The 16,807-nt window shown below is 39.4% G+C and overlaps 1 protein-coding gene and 1 long non-coding RNA gene across 3 annotated transcripts in view; one reads left to right on the forward strand and one right to left on the reverse strand.

The window, feature by feature from the left end:
• The window catches only part of LOC116755789, a 39,052-nt gene extending 36,117 nt beyond the window's left edge, over positions 1 to 2,935 (reverse strand). Inside the window, exon 1 of the long non-coding RNA XR_004350463.1 lies at positions 2,555 to 2,935. This is a non-coding gene — a long non-coding RNA (uncharacterized LOC116755789). The remainder of the gene's footprint in view (positions 1 to 2,554) is intronic.
• Positions 1 to 16,807, forward strand: part of NR6A1 (nuclear receptor subfamily 6 group A member 1) — a 204,422-nt gene that overhangs the window by 84,818 nt on the left and 102,797 nt on the right. The window lies entirely within an intron of this gene.

Here is a 16,807-nt window from a genome sequence, read left to right on the forward strand (position 1 = left end):
TTTCATTTTTTATATCTAAAGAGAAGGAAGTAGAGACAGTTTCTAAATTTAGCCAGGGAGCTATAATAATTTGATAACCAACAAAAGAAAATATAGTTTTCCTTTCTAATATTTCAAAATAAATCCTCAGGGCTTTGATTTTAGTTCTTTGTTTTGGAAAATACAACCCAGAACTCAGAAATGTTCTGTGTAAGATGAGTTTTTAAATTGATATATGTCTTCTGAAGAAACTTTTGATGGAATTAAATAGTAGATTTCATATGATATTTTGAAGAAAAATTCATTTCCCTGGAGTCTTGATAGATTTGGTTTCATTTTGATTGTCTGGCCTTATGAAATAATTTGTAAAATATATTAATTTTATTATGTGTTACTAAGTAGCATATTTTTCTCTGTCATTTTAGTTGTAAAATGCTCCTCTCCTTTCTATCAGAGCTCACAACTAATCGACTCTGGGTGCTTTTGATTTTTCTGACTATGCCAAGGCATTGAATGAAGTTCGCTGTAGTGAGAAAAGAGAGCACATGGAACTCGTGACTTTATGTACTCCAACAATAGAGCTTTTATGACATTGGAGGTGGTTAAAAGCGCTAGAGGTAGCTCTTAAACATGGCATCAATGTGTTGCCTTTTTTTTTTTTTGTATTCTTAGAGCTGCCAGGAGTGAGTGCATCGGGCCTGTAATTTCCTGTTCTCTGAATCCCCCATCTTTTTGCAGCTCCAAGCTTTGTGTCCCACAGCCTGTGACTCTGTGCTAACAAATCGCTATTGTCCAGTGGGGCGAATGGTGGCTGGAACTAAAGAATTGCTGTCTGGTTTCTATTCAAATCCAGGTAGTGAGATATATGAATGGACTTTTTGAATCGTCATGTGAATAACGTCTGCTCGGCATGAAGGCTCAGAGCCACACTAGGAAAGATTAACTCCTGGGCTGACCACTAACATCTTTTGTAGTAGGAGGTAGAAACATTCCCAAGTATCATTTTATTCACACTTAATTTTCCATTTCATCTTCCAAAAGTAGAGTTAGCCGTTGAACTATTTGGCTACTTTTCTCTTTAGTGTTTCTGTTGATAATATGGAAGTTTGGGAAAATGCTAAGTTGTTTTTCTCTTAGAACACTATTTTTTTCTGTCAAAAGTTTTCTACCTTACATTTATAATGGCATAAAGTTATCTTTATAGCATACCTGCAAAACTGAGAGAGAGGGAGCTGCTTTTTCCAAGAAACCAACCCTTTAAAATACTTTCCAACCATTGAAGGGAAAAATCTCCTTTTTTTCAGAGCATTCTACTTATTTGCATTTTTTCCTCCCAAAGCACAAATTTATAAAGAGAAAATAGAAACAACTTCAAATGCGATGTATTAACCAAACAAACAAGCCTCCTTCAAATTAGGAACCAACTTAAGCATTTGTAAGTAGAGCAGAATCAGGATTTTAAAAATTAGATTTGGAAGCTTGACTATAATTCATAATTTCATTATCCTTGGGAAATTGTTATATTATCTCTCTCCTGTTGCCTGAAAAAATGTCCACAGGCTTAAAAAGGGCCATGCTTTTTACATTCCTTCCATATTGCAGGTACTGTGCCACGGGAGAGCCTTTTATGTTTCTTTTTGTCTTAAACTCAGACAGCTTTGTAAGCAGTAGTGTGTAGATTACAAGAGTTAGACAAAAGCAGGCGACTGAGAAGAGTTGGGGGGGGGAGAGCTTGGGGCACTTCCTGTCACTCAACACACATTCCAGATCACTAAAAAATTTCCACACCCTCTGCATTCCCTCTTGCCCACCCCAGATCCCAGTATTTTCTGATTACATATGTTGTGGTATTTATCACACTCCTCGCTATCACTGGGCTCTGGCAAGACTGCTTCAGAGGAGATGCATTCCTTTAGATTGCACAAAGCATAGCTGGGAAAATGGCTGGCAGTTTCAGAATCTAGTCACGATCGCACGCATGAGCACCTCACACATCCATGCCCCTTTCCCCCCTCTCCCGCCCCTGCAGCTGGCTGACCTGTCTCACCCACTGCTGGCCTATCGAACGGCCAGGACTGTCTGGTTTTGGCTCATGCCTTTGTCCATGTCTGGCTTAGTTCCTCTCTGTCTACGCTTGCTTCTACCCCCACCGCCCCAGGCAGCACAAGTGTTTGGCTACACAAAACTACAGATAGAAAAAAGGTGGTAAAAACTTCAAACTTTGCTAGATTCTCCCAACAGTTTATTCTTTTGTTTATTCACTTTCTCTCTTCTTTAATACTTCGTTTTAAGAAAACAAATACAAAATTAATTATCTAAAGGCAAAGAATGCAAAGCAACCTTTGTGTTCCTTATAATAACTGACTTCATAACTCTCTCCAGCTGCGTTATGGGGTGTGTATAAAAAGCTTCTGTTCTGAGAACAAAGGAGCACGTGCAGAAATGAGACTAAAAAAATCCACTGACAGTATTTCACCACACAAATTACTTAAAAGATTTTAGTCAAGCCTCTCAACAGATTCAATGTTAAAATGGTTTTTAGTTAAAAAAAAAAAAAAAAATTGAAAGTGCTTACCCAGTAAAAGAACCGAAGTAGTCCTGAACTGTTACGTAAGACTTTTTACAGTTGGATCTTTGTCAAAAGGGGGTGGGGGTGATGGGAGAAAGCAGCAACAACAATCAAAAAAGTTCGAGCTGCTGTGGCTTAGAGGACAACTTCTCTGTTTCCAGATAGGATTCTTGCTGTAGAAATGGAACTCCCAGCCAGCACAGCATCCTGTCCCGGTAGAGAAATGAGTTTGTCAGTAAAAAAAAAATTAGATACTGGAACCCAGACTAGATGAGGTACTGAACCGCGCCAGATTTCCTTGCAGCCCTGTCTGCTCAGCTCGCATTGAACTATATATGACCCAGATGATGGACAGAAGCACATTCAGTCATGTGCACACTGGAAGAAAGCGGATTTGCTGGTCCCTGGCAGTGCAGGGGTTTGTCTTCTGATTGGGCTGTGCCCTGATCAGTGAAATGTGAAGCCCTCACCATTCAGAGGCCGTAATTCAGGACTGGCAGTTTGAGTGTCTGGCTGCCTCTAGTCACTGGGAGAGACTTTGAAGGTGTTGCTTTTGTTTGGTGGCATTACCCACTCAGAGGTTACTTACACCTATGTACTAGTATTAGGAACAATGCTAGCCTTCCTGAAATGCAAGAAGGAAGCCGACTTTTCCTGAATTCTGTCATCTTATTGTTGATGAACTTTGCTCTAACTTAACCCATTTATTTGATTTGAGAATTTTTGTGACCTTAACCAAGGCCCATGTCCAGACCACACCCTGGCCGTGATTTTATGGGTTTGATAAGGTAAAAATAAAGGTAACATTTGACATTGAAGCTTCCTAGATGATTCAGATTGCTCTTAATGAAAATTGGATGGATGGACAGCAGAGAAGTTAAGTTTTGGATTTTTGAGTCTTTGAATGTGCTAGGAAGAAACTTTATCTCTTATCGCCTTTGTGAAGCCGTCACTCTTATCCTAGTCCTTAGTCACATAGGGGACTGCTGGGGGGAAGCTACCAAAGTATAGGATCCCACTGAACTGTGACATAGCCTTTATGCAAGATAGGCACAGTCTACTCTCTCTAGTCTGTCTGAACTAGGGTCCTTGGGATTATTTCCTGTCTTTCTGAGCCACTAGGAAATGAGGCCATTATTTGGACTGTCGGTTGTGACATTTTTGTTTAGTATATGAAAGTTGCTTTGTTTAATGCAAATTAACACTATTTTTTAAAAATTTGAAGCAATAAAGGAATTAGCTTATATAATCCTAAACTGGTGTTTAGACATATAAATACTGTTTTATTTTCTGCCTCTCTTACACTTGTGGAAATAAATCCATGGTCAGTGTATAGCGTCTGTCTGTTTTGCTGTAAATTCTGGGTTGGATGTTTAAGTATTTGTAATTTCTTAGATGTTACACAGCATCCTATATATGGGGACTGCCCAGGAATTTTTCTCTTGTCTTAACCTGGAGAAGCTGGGTTCATATGCTATGGGATATAACAATGATCAAAGTCAGAAAAGAAGGGGTGCACACCCTCTCTTTCTGTAAACTACAGAACAATCTTTCCTTTTTTTCTTTAAGTTGTGGTAAAATACACGTAAAGTAAAATTTACCATTTTAAGGTCTGTAGTCTGTAGCGTTAGGTACATTCACATTGTTGTATAATCATCCCCACCACCTATCTCCAGAATATTTTTATTTCCCCAAACTGAAACTCTGTACCTAACATTAACTTCTTATTCCTTCCTCCCCCAGCCCCTGGCAACCACCATTCTTTCTGTCTCTATGAATTTGACTATTCAAGATACCTCATAAAAGTAGAATCATACAGTACTTGTCTTTTTGTGACTGGGTTACTTCACTTAGCTTAATGTCCTCTAGGGTCATTCATGTTGTAGCATGTGTCAAAATTTCCTTCCTTTTTAGGTTGAATAATATTCCGTTCCGTTGTACGTATAGACCGCATTTTGTTTATCCTTTCATCTGTCGATAGACACTTAGTTGCTCCCACCTTTTGGCTATTAAGACAATTATTCTTGACCATTCTTCTTGTAATCTTGTGAGGGCTTCTTTACAGAGCTGTCTGACCCATCTTAAAAGCTATTCCATTTTATCACTTGGAAGGGTTTTGGTATGCCTTTTTACTTTAGAGATTAACTAGGCCCTAATATCAGATTTGCTAGAGAAGGGCAGATTCTTTTCAGCCTTCTTGGATGAGACTTAAAACATAATTCTCTCTATTTATTTTTTATGGGTTTATCTTTTCCTATTACACTGTGAGCTCTTCCTGGTCAGGGACTGTAGTAAATTCCTTTTGAATTGTGCCTGTGCCTCTTGTTTAGGAAGTAGACATCAATAAAAATTATTTGGAAAAAAATGTGAATTAATGAATAATAATAGAATAATAGCTAATTTTATTGGATTTTTATTATAGGCAAGACACTGTGACAGATGTTTTATTTACATTATTTAACTTTCAAAACAGCTGAGATAAGTATTGTTATCTTCATTTAATAGATAACTTGTTCAGGACCTCATAGCATGTAAAAGATAAAACTGAGATTTGAACCCTTGTCTTTTGGCTCCAGAGCCATTATGCAAACTCCATAGTGAGGTGATGATCAGTGGGTTTGGAAGCAGGAGATTAAGGCTAAGCGTTGATTCCAAATCAGATATTCTTTCATTAGGCATCAGGAGCTAGAGCCCTGTGATAGAGATGGTTCATGAGTGGATACTCAGAGGAAAGCTTTGCACATTATAGATCTTTAGCTGAACAACCCCTTGTTGAACTCAGTTCACAGATATTCCTGTGTATGTAAATTCTCTTTCTTAGGTTATTTAAGTGAATGCACTAGAACAAATGAATCAATGTTCCTCATACATATACGAATGATACTGTTCTAGGTGCTAGGGTGAGTCAAGAATAAACCAGAACAGATTCTTATGGATCTTGCATGCTAGTGAGGAGACAGAAAAATAAGTTTACAAAGTAATATAAAGTAAAACAGGAAACCATGCTGTGAGGAAAATAAAATAGGGTAATGTGATGACGGACAATGCCTTGGGGGTAGATTTGGATGAGGGACTCCTTAAATGAGGAAATACCCAGGAAGGCTTCTCTGAGGAAGTAAAATATACAAGCTGAGAGCCAAACGATGACAAGAAGAATCCTAGAGGATAAAGAGCTAAAAGAAGTGTGATCTGAGCGATGAGAACGAGATATAAGAGCTCTAAGATAGGATTGAGTTTGGTGTGTTTGAGGAGCAGAAAGAGTAGCATGGCTAAAGTGGAGTGAATGCAGGTAAGAGATAATGTTGGAGAGGTAGGATGGGATCCTATCATGTAGGGCCTTGTGAGCTGTGATAAGAAATTTAGATTTTTCCCCAAAGGTAGGAGATTGGAAGGTTTTAAGCATAAGAGTCCTCCTGACACTACCTTTTTTTTTTTTTAATTAAATTAAATTAATTTATTTTGGGCTGCTCTGGGAGGCATGCGGGATCTTAGTTCCCGTGCCCCCTGCAGTGGAAGCACAGAGTCCTAACCACTGGACTGCTAGTGAATTCCCCTGACACTACCTTTAACTGGAGTCCTTCCCAAGCTGGAGACTTTGCCAAGGCGTTCGCTTGTTAGTGGCCAGCTCTAGGTGTCCTAGCAGAATGATACTTCTTTTACAAGAATGCTGGGGCAACCATTGGTTTCATTGCTCTTTCCACATCAAAGAGGGCTCGTTCAACAGGAGTCTTGTTGTTTTCACAACATCACTGTTGTGTGGATAGGGTTTTGTATGCTGGTTTTCTGTATTAATTTAGGCTAAAATTCAGTTCTTAATTAGACCTGATCTTTCTGTGTCAGTAACTTTGAAGGACGTGTTCTTGGCAGTTGATGATGGCTGTTTCATTTATATGATATACTTAAGGGCATACTGATGGGAATCTGAAATTGACAAGTAAAGAGGAACTTTCCCAGTATTCTTTTTATTTTTTGGCCATGTCGGGTCTTAGTTGCAGCATGCACAATATTTGTTGAGGTGCGTGGGCTCTTCACTGTGGCATGTGGGCTTCCTTCTATTTTCTCTCTCTAGTTGAGGCCTGCTGGCTCAGTAGATGTGGCACACGGGCTTAGCTACCCTGTGGCATGTGGGATCTTAGTTCCCCAACCAGGGATTGAACCCGCCTCCCCTGTGTTGGAAGGTGGATTCATTACCACTGGACCACCAGGGAAGTCCGTTTGCCAGTATTCTTTTTTTTTTTAAAGATTATTTATGTATGTATGTATGTATGGCTGCGTCAGGTCTTAGTTGTGGCATGCGGGATCTTCGTTGAGGCATGCGAGATCTTCCATTGGCAGTGTGCAGGCTCTTCTTTGTGGTGCACGGGTTTCTCTCTAGTTGTGGTATGCAGGTTTTCTCTTCTCTAGTTGTGGTGCGCAGGCTCCAGGGTGTGTGGACTCTGTAGTTTGCGGCATTCAGGCTCTCTAGTTGAGGCGCACGAGCTCAGTAGTTGTGGCCTGCAGGCTTAGTTGCCCTGCGGCATGTGGGATCTTAGTTCCCTGACCAGGGATCGAACCCACGCCCCCTGCATTGTAAGGTGGGTTCTTTACCACTGGACCACCAGGGAAGTCCCCCCTTCCCAGTATTCTTAAGTAAGGTTGTATTCAGGTATTCTGACTCTAGTAGGGTTAATTGCTAACATTTATCCCATATTATTTGATTTTTTCAAATACTGTGAAAAATACCGAACATAACATTACACACCTGATAGTTTCATTTTATTTTATTTTATTATTATTATTTTTTTTGCGGTACGTGGGCCTCTCACTGTTGTGGCCTCTCCCGTTGCGGAGCACAGGCTCCGGACGCACAGGCTCAGCGGCCATGGCTCACGGGCCCAGCCGCTCCGCGGCATGTGGGATCTTCCCAGACTGGGGCACGAACCCGTGTCCCCAGCATCGGCAGGCGGACTCTCAACCACTGCGCCACCAGGGAAGCCCCGATAGTTTCATTTTATAGGTCAGTTGTGTTCAAATGGTTTTGACCGTTATCCTCTGTAAGAAAGATATTTTATATTGTAATCCATTATACACGTACTTGTATATATATCTATGTATCAATATCTATATCTGAAACCATACTTTCATGGTATAGTACTTGTCCTTATTACATGTAGTCATCTACTTTTTTTTTTTTTTTTACTTAAAAAATATTATTTACAAGCCACTAAATTGATTTTAAAACCCACTGAAGGGACAATCTGAACTTTGAAAAAACATTATAGGGGAGAAATCTGAGGCTCGGAGAGGTTATGACTTGTCATTTGTCACATAGCAAGGAAGTAGCAGAGCTGGGACTTAAACCATTGCTAATGATTCGAAAGCCCTTCCTTGTTACCACATTGTATAGCTTTTCTAGTGATTATAACCTTCAGTGAAACTGAACAAAAATGAAAACACCAAAACTGACCTTTAATAATGATTATATAAAATGTAAATTTTCAAAGCAGAGGCTGTAGGATGAGACAGAAATATTCTTCCCCTGATTATGTGCTCTGCCTTTTTCAAAGAGCTGTTGGCCACTTGGCATTGTCTTCCATATCTTGGACAGCATGCAGTTGATATTACTCATTAGTTGTACTGCAAACCAGCAGTTTCCCAAAGCACTTGTATCTCGTTACTCAGCCTACCCCTGAGCTAATCTTGGCTTCTTAAAATAATAGCAGTGTGATACCTAGCTTATGAGAGTGAGAATGTGGCCTCTCAAAAGCGAGCTGTTGCAGTGTAACTTGGAGTCAGTGCTCAGATACAAGACAGGAAATATATCTAGCATCTGAGTCCAGCCCTGCTGTTTTCTGACCTGGTTATGGTACTGGTTGAGTTAATTTTGCTGAAAGGAGAAATCATGTCCTCTCCTGCTGGAGGATAAGGCTGTATCAAAGGGAAAGAGTAGGGAATTAATGCCTGTTGTTTACTATGAGCTAGCCATGCACTGTACTCTAGGCCAGGGGTCCCTAAGCCTCGGTCCACGGCCTCTTAGGAACCAGGCCGCACAGCAGGAGGTGAGTGGCGGGCAAGCAAGCAAAGCTTCATCTGCCGCTGCCCATCACTCCCCATTGGTCGCATTACCGCCTGAACCATTTCCGCACCCACACCCCCACCCCGGTCCGTGGAAAAATTGTCTTCCAGGAAACTGGTCCCTGGTGCCAAAAAGGTTGGGGACTGCTGCTCTACCCCCCCCCCCCCCCGCCTTTTAATCTAATTTAATTTAATTTATTTTTTGGCTGTGTTGAGTCTTTGTTGCTGCATGCAGGCTTTTCTTCAGTTACAGCAGCAGGGGCCACTGTTGTTGCAGTGCGCGGGCCTCTTATTGTGGTGGCTTCTCTTGTTGCAGAGCATGGGCTCTAGGCATGTGGGCTTCAGTAGTTGTGGCACATGGGCTTCAGTAGTTGTGGTGCTCGGGCTCTAGCGCACAGGCTCAGTAGTTGTGGCACATGGGCTTCAGTAGTTGTGGTGCTCGGGCTCTAGAGCACAGGCTCAGTAGTTGTGGTGCATGGGCTTAGTTGCTCCGTGACGTGGGATCTTCCTGGATCAGGGCTCGAACCCCTGTACCCTGCATTGGCAGGCAGACTCTTAACTACTGTGCCACCAGGGAAGCCCTCTAGGCCCTTTTGACATAGGTTTTAGTTTAATTCTCATGACCGTTCTGTGAGGGGAAAGTTATTATCCCTATTGTTTTCATTTATTATTTTTATTTCTTGAAATTAGGATACAGAACAATCAGGACACAGAACAGTTACAGTGCCCCAAGAAACTATTTTGTGTATTATCCTTATTTTACAGAAAAGAAACATTGAGGCTCAGAGAAAAGAAATGATTCTTAAACAATCACAAAGTCAGGTAGTGGCTGAGGTTGGGATAGAATCTACACTACACCTACCTTTAAAAATTGTACCTTCACCTCAGAGCCGAATTGGAGCTCTAAGTTAATGAGACTGTGTAGAAGGGGACATTCCTAGGCTTTAAGAATAAAGGGTTATGTCATAGGATGGAAGCCTTTGAAAACCCAACACTGTGGAAATAGAGCTGCTTTCTTATTCCTGTGTAGTGTGGGGTTTGTCTAGGATACCTCCGACACTTTTTTTTTGTTTTTGTTTTGGCTGCGTTGGGTCTTCGTTGCTGTTCGTGGGCTTTCTCTAGTTGCGGTGAGTGGGGGCTCCTCTTTGTGGCAGTGCACAGGCTTCTCGTTGCAGTGGCTTCTCTTGTTGCAGAGCACGGGCTCTAGGTGTGCGGGCTTCAGTAATTGCAGCACTCGGGCTAGTTGCAGCACGTGGGGTCAGTAGTTGTGGCTCAAGGGCTCTGGAGCGCAGGCTTAGTAGCAGTGGCACACGGGCTTAGTTGCTCCGTGGCATGTGGGATCCTGCCGGCGCAGGGATCAAACCCATGTCTCCTGCATTGGCAGGTAGATTCTCAGCCACTGCACCACAGGGGAAGTCCCACCTCCAACACTTTTTTAATCAGTACAGATTTATGTTTTTAGTCTTTATGCAGTTGCTTTTCAGTGAAAAACAGGAGTTTAATCTTCTGCTAGCTTCCTTTATTAACCTGCTGGGTTTTGTTTTTGTTTTTCCTTTTTTTCTTCTGCCATGACTTGGACATAGGTTTTTTTCTCTTTTGAGCTTGAACTGGGTTGGCTCTCCAAAGCTTCTGGACCTCCTTGTTTCTTGGGTAGGCAAAACTAGTCAGGTGCCCCAGTGTCTGCTAGGGAAAAGGGTTAAATCACGTGGGTAGGATTGGGTCGATGGCATGGGTCATAAAACATTACTCCTGTGGCTGCCAAGAAAATGCTCATTTTTTTGTGAAGAGACTGGTCCAATGTTAGTCATTTGATTATATAATTAAAGCAGGGATTTTGGATAATTTCTTTAGATATATGATAAGGCCTACTTTTTCTCCCCCATTTTGTCTTCTCATGGATCACATCAAGGGTAAAGATGGGACTTTGCAAAACTGTTATGCAGAACTGTTACTCTGAATTCTTAATAACATCCTTACTAAGTTGGCATTGCCATTTCCTCCTTTATACAAATGAGGAAAACTGAGGTACAGAGAGGTTAAGTACTAGCTTCTTCAAGATTCCTAAGACAGAGCCAGTAATCTAACTCAGGTTTTTTGTGGGGTTTTGTTTTGTTTTGTTTTTGGTGTGTATGGATTTTGTTTTTGTTTTGGTGTGGCTCCAAAGCTGTCTCTTTGTATTACCTATTTGCTGTCTTCACTAACGCACTTCCAGTGCCTCTCAAGGGCATTGCCAGTGTTCAGAGAATGGTGGTGGTGTTTTTACCCCTTTTTTCCATTTAAAGTATCAAATCATTCTTGAGCATTTTAACTTTAAAAAGAAATTCAGTTCAGAGTTGTGTTATGGTGACTTCAACATCATTTAAAAATTCAGGGCATCAAAATCTTCAGGAGCTGATTGTAACATTGAGGGACTTAGGGCTGTTGAGATTTGGAATATCCACTGATCCAGAGCCACATGGTTACTGGGCAGAAGGTGATAGGGCAAAAAGGTACTTGGCTATGGGCTGAGCCCACATGGGGTCAGACTGTATCACAGGAAGAAGCCAGAGCTGAATTCCAGGTCACAGAGGGCTGAACCTAGGCAGGTACCAGCACTCCCGAGGGATATGGTTCAGATGCAGGCCATTGGTGGCCAGTGTTTTGGCCTGACTTACCGTTTGTAATTACTACTAGGCCTCTCCAAGCAGGTTTATTAACCTTTATTATTATTTTTAAATAGTTATTTATTTATTTGGCTGCGCTGGGTCTTAGTTGTGGCACGTGGGATCTAGTTCCCTGACCAGGGATTGAACCCAGGCCCCCTGCATTGGGAACGCAGTCTTAGCCACTGGACCACCAGGGGAGTCCCTATTAACCTTTTAAATATATGGAGAGGCCATGTTCAGGAGATACCTGCTACTGAAATTACACACTTTCTAGAAGTTTACATGGTCACCATTCCCATTAGAGTCATAAGTGCCCACTGACAAAACATGGCAGGGATTAATTCACTTAAGCAGTTTTAAGGGAGCCTTTTTTAACTTCAAAAATTGTGAATATATGGTTTTGTTCTTTGTAAAAATTGTACCGCCGTTTTTTCTCCAGGCTTCTAAAGGCAATAGCTATTAATACTTGAAAACTTAGAAAATTAGTATTTTTTCTTTCATATGTATTTTATTTAACTAATAAACTTTATTTTTGGAGCAGCTTTAGGTTCACCCCCAAATTGAGTGGAAACTACAGAGAGTTCCAATATACTCCCTGTTCCCAACGTGCATGACCCCCGACCAACTATCAACATCCAGTACCAGAGTGATGCATTTGTTACAGTTGGTAAACCTACACTGACACATCATTGTCACCCAAAATCCAGTTTCTATTTTATTTATTTATAAAATGACCATTGTTGGTTTCAGCCACTGCTCTTTTAAAAAATATATTTATTTATTTATTCATGCATGCATGCATACATTCGTGAATGTATGTAGCACCGGGGGGTCTTTGTTGCGGCACGCAGGATCTCTGTTGCAGCGCACAGGATCTCCGTTGCAGCCTTCAGACTCTTGGTTGCGGCATGTGGTCTTCTTAGTTGTAGCATGTGGACTCTTAGTTGCGGCATGCATGTGGGATCTAGTTCCCCGACCAGGGATCTAACCCAGGCCCTCTGCATTGGGAGTGTGGGGTCTTACCCACTGGACCACCAGGGAAGTCCTCATAGTTTAGATTTCTCTCTTGGTATTGTACGTTCTGTGGATTTTGACAAATAGATAATGATGTGTATTACCATTGCAGTATGTTACAGAATAGTTTCACTGCCCTAAAAATTCTCTGTGCTCTGCCTATTCATCCCTCTCTCCCTCCTTCCTAACTACTGGCAACTACTAATCTTTTTGCTGTCTCCATAGTTTTGCCTTTTCCAGATGTTATACAGTTGGAATCATATAGTATGTGGCCTTTTTAGATTGGCTTCTTTCACTTAGTAATATGCATTTAAGTTTCCTCCATGTCTTTTCATAGCTTGATAGCTCATTTCTTTTTAGCACTGAATAACAATTCCTTTGTCTGGATGTACCACAGTTTATCCACTCACCTACCAAAGGGCATCTTAGCCACTTCCAAGTTTTGGCAGTTATGAGCTGCTATATATAAACATCTGTATGTAAGTTTTTGTGTGGACATAAGTTTTCAGTTCATTTGGGTAAATACCAAGGGTGGTTACTGGATCATATGGTATGAGTATGTTTAGTTTGTATGCAACTGCCAAACTGTCTTCCAAGGCAGCATTTCTACCAGCAAGGAATGAGAATTCCGGTTGCTCTACATCATCCTCCCCAGCATATGATATTCTCTCTCTCTCTCTCTCTCTCATTTTTTGGTGTGGGAGTCATTCTAACAGGTGTGTAGCGATATCTTGTCATATTAACTTGCACTGCCCTAATGACAGATGATGTTGAACATCTTATGCTTGCTTGCCATCTCTGTATCTTCTTTGGTGAGGTGTCTAGTAAGGTTTCTCACCTATTTTTTAATTTGGTTGTTCATTTTCTTATTGTTGAGGGTTTTTTCTTATTGTGGAGTTTTAAGAGTTTCTTTTATACTTTTGGATAGCAGTGCTTTATCAGATGTGTCTTTTTTTTTTTTTTTTTTTTGCGGTACGTGGGCCTCTCACTGTTGTGGCCTCTCCTGTTGTGGAGCACAGGCTCCAGACGCACAGGCTCAGCGGCCATGGCTCATGGGCCCAGCCGCTCCGCGGCATGTGGGATCTTCCCACACCGGGGCACGAACCCGTGTCCCCTCAACCACTGCGCCACCAGGGAAGCCCTCAGATGTGTCTTTTACCAGTATTTTCTCGTAGTCTGGTCATCTCATTCTAATGACATTGTCTTTAGCAGACCAGAAATTTTTCATTTTAATGAAGTCTAGCTTATAATTATTTCTTTCATGGGTCATGCTTTTGGTGTTGTACCCAACAATTCATTGCCATGCACAAGGTCATCTAGGTTTTCTCCTGTGTTATCTTCTAGGAGTCTCATAGTTTTGTGTTTTTCGTTTAGGCCTGTGATCCATTTTGAGTTAATTTTTGTTAAGGGTGTAAGGTCTGTGTGTAGATTGATTTTTTTTTTTTAATATGTAGATATCCAGTTGTTCCAGCACCATTTCTTGAAGGCTAACTTTGCTACATTTTATTGCCTTTACTCCTTTGTCAAAGATCATTTGGTTGTGTTTATGTGGGTCCGTTTCTAGGCTCTCTGTTCTGTTCCATTAATCTATTTGTTTTTTCCCCAATACCACACTGTCTTGATTACTGTGACTTCATAATAATTCTTGAAGTCAGATAGTGTCAGTTCTTCAGCTTTGTTCTTCTATTTCAATATTGTATTGGCCATTCTGGGTCTTTTGCCTCTGCATATAAACTTTAGAATCAGTTTGTTGATATCTACAAAATAAGTTGCTGGGATTTTGATTGAGATTGCATTGCATCTGTAAATCAAGGTGGGAGGAACTGGTATCTGGTGATACTGACTCTTCCTATCTATGAATATGTAATATCTCTCTAGTACTTTTTTGACATTTTTTTCATCAGGATTTTGTAGTTTTCCTCATATAGATCTTGTACATATTTTGTTAGTTTTATACCTAAGTGTTTCATTTTGGGAGGGTTGTGCTATTGTAAATGGTAATGTATTTTTAATTTCAAATTCCATTTGTTCATTACTGGTATATAGGAAAGTGACGGACTTTTGTTTATTAACCTTGGATCCTGAAACCTTATTATCACTGCTTATTAGTTCCAGGAGTTTTTTGTTGATTCTTTAGGATTTTCTACATAGACGATCTTGTCATCTGTGAACAAAGACAGTTTTATTTCTTCCTTCCTAATCTGTATACCTTTTATTTCCTTTTTGCTGTCTTATCACAATAGCTGGGACTTCCAGTGTGATGTTGAAAAGCAGTAGTGAGAGGGGCATCCTTGCATTGTTCCTGATCTTAGCAGGAAAGCTTTGAGTTTCTTATCATTAAGTTTGGTGTTAGCTGTAGGTTTTTTGCAGATGTTCTTTATCACATTAAGGAAGTTCCCTCTATTCCTAGTTTCCTGAGAGTTTTTATTGGGAATGGGTGTTGGATTTTGTCAAATGCTTTTTTCTGCATCTATTGATATGATCAAGTGTTTTTTTTCTTTAGCATGTTGATTCGATGGATTATATTAATAATTTTCAAATGACAAACCAGCCTTGCATACCTGGAATAAACCCCATTTGGTTATGATGTATATTTCTGTTTACATTGTTGGATTCCATTTGCTAGTATTTTGTTGAGGATTTTTAAATCCGTATTAATGAGAGAAATTGGTTTGTAATTTTCTTACAAGGTCTTGGAATGCTGGCCTCACATAATAAGTTAAGAAATATCCCTTCTGCTTCTGTATTCTGGAAGAGATTATAGAAAATTGGTATAATTTTGTAGAATTCACCAGTGAACCCATCTGGGCCTGGTCCTTTCTGTTTGGGAAGATAATTAATTATTGATTTAATTTAATAATAAGCCTATTTAGATGATTTCTTCTTGTGTGAGTTTTGGGAGATTATGTCTTTCTGGGAATTGGTCCATTTCATCTAGGTTATCAAATTTGCGGGCATAAAGTTGTTCATAGTATTTCTTTATTCTAATGTCTGTGTGATCTGTACTGATGTCACCTCTTTCATTTCTGATTTTGGTAATTTGTGTCTTCTCCCTTGTTTTCTTAGCCTGGCTAGAGGCTTATTGATTTTATTTATCTTTTCAAAGAACCAGCTTTTGGTTTTGTTGATTTTCTCTATTGATTTCTTATTTCCGATTTCATTGGTTTTTTTTTTTTTCTCTAGTTCTTATTATTTCTTTTCTTCTGCTCGCTTTGGGTTTAATTTGCTCTTCATATTCTAGTTTCCTAAGGTGGAAGCTTAGAGTATTGATTTTAGATCTTTTCTAATATTCAATTTTCAACTCTAATATTGAGTTTAAATTCAACTCTAAAACATTCAGTGCTATTAATTTTTCTTTAAGCACTTTTATTGATGCATCCTACAAATTTTGATAAGTTGTATTTCATTTGATAAGTTGTATTTTCATTTTTAAAATATTTCAAAATATTTAAAAAATTTCTCTTCAGATTTCTTCTTTGACCCATGTGTTTAGAATTGTATTGTTTAATCTCCAAATATTTTAAGTAATTTTCCAGCTATCTTGCTTTTATTGATTTCTAGTTTAATTCCATTGTGATCTGAGAGCAGACATTCACTGTATGATTTGTGTTCTTTTAAGTTTGTTAAGGTGTGTTTTATGATCCAGAATGTGGTCTGTCTTGGTGGACGTTCCACATGAGCTTGAGAAGAATGTGTAATATTGCTGTTGTTGGATAAAGTAGTCTGTAAATATCAATTATATTCAGTTGATTTGTAGTTCAGTTTAGTTCAGCTGTGTTCTTACTGATTTTATGGCTGTTGGATCTGTCCATTTCTGATAGATGGGTGTTAAAGTGTCCAACTATAATAATAGATTCAAATCTATTTTTTTTGCAGTTCTATCAATATCAGTTTTTACCTCATATTTTTTCATAAGCTAAAAAATTAGTGTTTACTATATTATTATGATGATTTAAATTATACATACACATACTTTTGATATATGTCACAATAAAAATTGGACACACAGACATAAATAAATATTTAAAAATGAAACAGTATGAATAAGTATTCAACCACATTTTGGGTCAAAGAATTGTAAATTTAAATAATGAGTTTACCTCATATTTTGATGCTGTGTTGTTAGGTGCATACACATTAAGGGTTGTTATGTCATCTTTGGAGTACTGATGCCTTTATCATTATGTAATGCCCTTTGTTATCCCTGATAACTTACCTCACTCTGAAATTTGCTTTGTCTGAAATTAATATACCCATTCTTAGTTTTTTTTTTAGCCTGTTAACTTGTTTTTAAAGTTTTTAAATTTTATTGTGGAAATATCCAAATATATGCAGATGTAAAGAGAATGGTATAAAGAGCCCCAATGTACTCATCAGTCAGTTCCAAAAATTATAACTTTTTTGAAGTATTTAAAAAACTTTTCCGCAAATATTATTACAAAAATTTCAAACACCAGAGAAGTTAAAGACTGTAGAGTGAATACTCATATGCCCACCTCCTATATTCTCCCATTGTTTCACTCTGCTTTAATCCATATCTATGCAT

The sequence above is a fragment of the Phocoena sinus genome, chromosome 6 (genome assembly GCF_008692025.1).
Source record: "Phocoena sinus isolate mPhoSin1 chromosome 6, mPhoSin1.pri, whole genome shotgun sequence".
Lineage (NCBI taxonomy): Eukaryota > Metazoa > Chordata > Mammalia > Artiodactyla > Phocoenidae > Phocoena > Phocoena sinus.